Here is a 6,005-nt window from a genome sequence, read left to right as displayed (position 1 = left end):
CAGGTGGGGGTGGGGCCTGTAAACTCCTGGGGGCGGGCCAAGTTAACGTGTGGGAGTGTCCAAGATGAACTGGACGTGGCCAAGTTGAACTTGGCGGTTCCCAGGTGAAAATGGGCGTGACCCAGGTGAGAATGGGCATGGCCCAGGTGATGATGGGCGTGGCCCAGGTGACGGTGGGCGTGGCCCGGGTGATGATGGGCGCGGCCCATGTGTTAATGGGCGCGGCCCAAGTGAACCACGTGGGCGGGTACGGGTAATGTTTAAACGAGACACGTGCCAAAGTTGTAAGCGCAATCCGTTGTGAATACGAAAATTATTTGGTAAACGATGATGCTGGTGCATTGGCGGTGGTGCACAAATACCAACTCAACACCTTCCTTCTCAATATCACTGTGGCCCTAAAATGAAACACATATATAATAGGCGACGTTTCGGGAAATGACCCTTATTCAAATCATATAGCCAGACATGTAGTGTCAGAAATAATCGATTATTTGCGTCTTGTTTTTTGTGTTTTAAAAAATCTTTGTCTTGGTCTATTTTGTTCAGCTCTGCTGGAGACGTCAGGCTGAGTGAGTCATTAAGCAGTTATTTGCAGCTAATTTGCATAAGCTCGAAAGAGTTTTAGTGGCGTCGGGCAGGACACGTCATGACTCAGAGGCCCCACGGCCATTGGTCAACGGTCAAGACTCGTGAAGGAGTGGCGGCCAAGGGATGGAAGGCATAAGAGAGAGACAACACGGACACCGAAGAGATGCAGCGATGAAATCACCTCTTTGTGAATGGTGGCGGCTTAGGGAAATCTTAATTTAGCGGTGGTGGATGGTGGTGGGATCTTGGTGAGAACCGCCTAAATATTCAATATGTGCAGGAAATACCATTTGACTTTGTTCCAGATAACGGACTTTAATCGATGATAAATCGTCGACGTGTTTCCTGAATACTGTTGCCATTTGCGGTGCCTCGCGAGTGTGGGTCTACTGTGATGAGTAAATGTGAAACGAGATGTAGCGATTAGCCGCGCGGGTTACGGCACCGAGCATGAATGTCTCGCGCGCTGACAAAAAGCCGAGTCGACGACCCTTTCGTGATTTGAAGCTTTCGTGACTGCAGGAATCCATACTCTTTGGTTCTTTCGGTAAAGTCACGTAGGTATAAAATAAATCACGACGTTTCGGGCGCAACACAGGCGTCCGTCATCAGGTGGGAAAGCAAGTTCTGCTCGTGGTCTGCTCATGCTTTCCGAAACAAAGAGTATGGACCCTTTCATGCTTCCATCTGCTGCGTGGTAACCGCTCGCAACTCCGCACCGATGGATTCAAGAATCCACCGCTTTGTTGTCACCACCACCACCCACCCCCTAGCCACTTCGTATCCCAGGCCTACAACACCTGCAGGCACTTAGCAAGAGGTTTCCCAGCCGAGCGCCTAACAGGCGCAGTCAGGCTCCATCCGACGTCCGATCGAGAAGGCAACACGCGCACTCACACCTCATAAAACAAAGGTCCCCCATGTAGTCTCTAACAGGCTGCTTGGGGCGAGTTGCTGTTCGCGAGTGGCACCTATGAAGGCCGGGGTCGAGGCACCTCGCCTGGCCGCTTTTGTCTCCCCCAGCGCTGATGTTTTTGTTTTAATACACCGCACCCCGGTACTACTACTCATTTAAAGCTGAGTCGACCTAGGGGAGGCCCAGGACCGGTTTAGATAATTGTCACCGGTGTTTGCTGTGAGCGGAAATCGAACTCGGTTGGTTGCGCTACTGCGCTACCGCTCCCCCACGACACACAAAGATCCCCCGTATAGCCTTAACAGACTGTTGGGGCAAGTGCTGTTAGCGAGTAGCACGTAATGAAGTCCTGGACGGCACACGACCGCCTTTGTCTCCCTCGTGACGACTTTTACACATCGCACCAGGCACTCATTTGAGGCTGTGTAGACCTATGGGAGGAGGCCCAGGACCGGTATCAGACAATTGTCACCGGTGTTGGCCGTGAGCGGGAATCGAGCCCCGGGTCACCAGGTTCGGAGCGCTGCGTAGCGCTAACCGCTGCACTACCGCTCCCCCACTGCACATAGACCAATTGCACATACACACACGCAAACGCACGCACACACTGGACACGTGGCGCCTCGTGACATTTTCCACGAGGTGGGGCTGTTGTGAGTGACCTCTGAAAAGATGGTGTTCTCGTTAAGAAAAGAAAACCTCGTCGTCACATTACTCACCCCGTCTTCCTGTCCAGGCCTTGTTCCGAGATGGAAGCGTGACAAAGTAGATAAGGGGAACGGAAGAAGTGCATTCTGTACTCTTTGGTTCTATTCGGTAAAGTCACGTAGGTAAAAAAATAAAACAACAAAAATCACGACGTTTCGGCCACAACACAAGCGGCCTTATGGCTGGTCACAGAGATAGCTATGTTAAAGTCAAAGCCTACACATCCAAAGCTGGTCCCTCGGCTGTTTCAATGCTAAATTCTCCTGTTTGATGTGTAAACTCCTTTGTCAGGGTGCCTCACTTCTCTCACCCAGCGTTCATTGGAGCTCTGTCATCCCGACAGTTTTGTTCCTTCACCTTAATCCCTCTCACACAGCTTAAAGGCCGTGGTCTGAGCTTGGCTCTGTTTCACTCCAGCGCAGTCTTCGAGACAGTCTGGTCCCTTCACCTGATGAAGGCCGCTTGTGTGGTGGCCGAAACGTCGTGATTTTTTTTTAACCTACGTGACATTACCGAATAGAACCAAAGAGTATGGATCCTTGCAGTCACGAAAACTTCAAATCTAGAAGTGCATTCTGCTTTGCACATCCGCATACCAGCTCTGGCTAAATGTCCTCAGGCTATTATGATTTTCCCCGGTCGCCTGAGGGCTGGTTGATGCCAATTTTCGGTTGATCGGGACCCAGCTGCTTGACATTCAACTTCTCCTGCATAGTGATCCTCTCAAATGGGATATTCAGGAGTGAATCTCACCACGGTGTTCGTTGCTAAGTCTTCGCTTGCTGCTCCTGCTGCCATCGCCTTCGTGGCTGTTTCCTCCCAGAGCGCGAAAGGTCGCGTGGACACATTTGCACGGCGGAACCTCGCGTCGTGACATCGTCTCGCGACAGCCACGGCCGCATTTGTCACCGCCCTGAATGGGTCTCAAACGGCGTGGTTAAACAATGCGAAGCTCATCGCAACGAACGAAGGGCGATCTCTCACTCGGAGGACGCCTTCACAGACCGCGCCGAGAGCTTCCCGAGGCAGAAATCAGACTGCGGCGTCGCAGCGGTTTCTAATACGAACAACTTAGAATGTTAGGCAATTCACGTTGAAAAAAATCGTTAAAAAAAATTAACGCAACAAAACTATTTATAGAAAAGTTGTTTTTATTACAAAAGTCATTTCTCATCTCCAGCTGCTTGGCGGGCCGCTGGCCTAACGCCCCTAGTGGACGAACCGCGCCTGGCGACTACGCAGACAGAGGCGGCCTTCTGTGAATAATTAACACTGCGTCTGAAAGCAACAAGGGCACACAGAATCCCTAAATAACCAGACACGGCGAACAAAAGTTAAAACACGTTACGACACGCGTACCACGTAGACTCATTCAGCTTCATAAGAAAGCAAGACAAAGATTCCCCGTACAACCACACGGACTGTTGGGGCAAGTGCTGTTAGCGAGGAGCACCTATTAAGAAGGCTGGCACGGCACGCGAGGGGGTGGTTGGTCAGGACCACGCAAGGCCGCCTTTGTTTTCCCAATGCTGATGTTTACACAACCGCACCAGATACTCATTTTGACTTAAACCTTTCATATTTCTGGGTCTTTCGGTAAAGTCGCGTATTTTCTTTGAACCTTTCCACGTGACTTTACCGAAAGACCCAAGAATACAGATACTCCTTTAAAGGCCGAGTCGACGTAGGGGAGGCCCGGTGCCGGTTCAGATAATCGTAAATGACATTCGGTCGTGAACGGAAATTGAACTCGGGTTGTCGGGTTTGTGTCGCAACGCGCTCATCACGACACGACCGCCCACCCCACGCACCTTCATACGTACACACATACCACACGGATACATCACGCACGCCCATAAACGTGCAAACGCACACAGCTATAAGTTCTAACCTTTTGACTCCACGGTGACATAACAAAAAATGAATCTAAAAATAAACTCCACGACACAGCCACGTGCAGCAATTACGTGAGGGCTGCCGCGTCTGGTCAAGAGGTCAGGTCAGTGATTCGGCGTTACGGTCAACGTTTCACGGCACCTGTTGCAGGGGTTAGAGGGGCTTCTTTGCTTATTTAATTACATTTGCCTCGCAAAGGCACAACACGCCAAAGCTTGCAGCAAAACAACCATAACGAGTGGATGTACAATAGATACCAGTTAATCTTTGTCTTGGATTGAGCAAGATTATACTATTTCATGAACTTGGGGACAGAGGCGATGACGGGAGGAGGGGATTCTGCCGCGGAAAGAGAAATGTTGTGCCCTGCAGCGTGGTGAGTGGGTGGGCGAGAGGGTATGGTGGTTGAAAGCAGTGCGGTTGAGACTGAACTGGTCAATCTGGTAGACCGAATCCTCAGAATCCAGGAGTCAAGTTCACGTGGCCATGCTAGCAGCGATAGAAGAGTGACAGGGAGCTCGCTGTAGGGACCACTATAGTCGTGGTTTAATTCCTCACCGGATATCGTTTCGGGTCGCCGATCGCCCACAGGAGTTGGCGCGTGACCGGTGACCATCACGGCCACAGCAAGATGATGGATACTGGATGTGGTGTGACGGTGTGGGAAATGTTTTTTTTTATGGTCACAAACCCGTAAGTGGTTTTTTTGGGGTTATATCGCGTAAATATATAACTGTCGTTAAAACCCGCCACCACCCGACACAGCCAACTAGTAAGGGTTGTCACGTAAACAGAACGTGGCCAATTCATCACTAGTACAGCACTAACCGGTGTGTTGGAGAGCCAAGCCACAACATTTACAATCTGAGTACGACGTATCGCCAGTAATTACAACTAGCTCCATCGCAGACCCGGCTGGAATGAAGCCCTGGGTACATCTGGAGTAGTCGTGTATGGAGACGGAGTCGTAGTAGGAAGCAACACGTTTTATTTATATGTTTAACAACACTCACTAGGACTTCCACCCACAACCTGTGGAGGTACAGCCTCCGGGCTATCTATCCTAGCCACTGCCCTACTCCTATAGCCCTCCGGCTGGATGGAGCTAAGGAGGCTGACCCACCGCTGGCACCGGTGGGTCTCTGACCACTGGCCCGTCCAGACCCGGCCTTCAGAAGGACGTCGGGCTGAGGGAACCTCAGGGTCCTAGCCTCTCGACCTCTGGCACCGCACTGAGCCCCGGCCCTTAGAAAGACGTCGGGGCTTGGGGTCCAGGGTCTCGTCTCCAGGTGGCTCCTAGACTTCGGCTTGAGGCGAATTGAGCTCTGCTCTCAGGAGCCCGCCTTTGTATACGATTCTCCACCGAGGGGCAGGGTTCTGAGGGATCACAGATCCCCCACAGCCCCCTCCCCTCAGGAGGGGTTCTGGCCACAGGTAGTCCAACCGATGTGTTTGTTTATCCCGCTTTCTGCCTAGGGGCAGGGTTCTGGGGGATCACACACACACACTCCACAGCCTCTACCCCTCAGGCGGGGTCTTGGTCAGGGTAATCAATGACCCCGCTCTGGTAGGTACTGTGTAGCGTGTGCGTGTTTACAGTGACCACCACACATCCATCGGGAGCCCAACAGCCAGGGCCCCGTGGAGGGCCCTCGTCACGGCTGTTAAATGTTCATTTCCTTACCAACCAGTTTTACCGCCACTCCACGCCAAATGCCAAACCGCCGCCCAGCGGTCATCGCCTTGGTTATTTCGGTTGTTTTTTTACTTTACGCAAACCAAAACACCCGCACGTCCTTTGGACGTTACCATCCGTCCCTCCCTCTAGCCAGCCACATAGCGGAACGGTTTTATCCTACAAATAGAACGACACCAAAGATGGAAAGTGATACCG

Source organism: Petromyzon marinus, chromosome 46 (genome assembly GCF_048934315.1).
Source record: "Petromyzon marinus isolate PM22_M1 ecotype Great Lakes invasive population chromosome 46, UKy_Petmar_22M1.pri1.0, whole genome shotgun sequence".
NCBI classification, from domain to species: Eukaryota; Metazoa; Chordata; class Hyperoartia; order Petromyzontiformes; family Petromyzontidae; genus Petromyzon; species Petromyzon marinus.
This window is presented reverse-complemented; position numbering follows the sequence as displayed.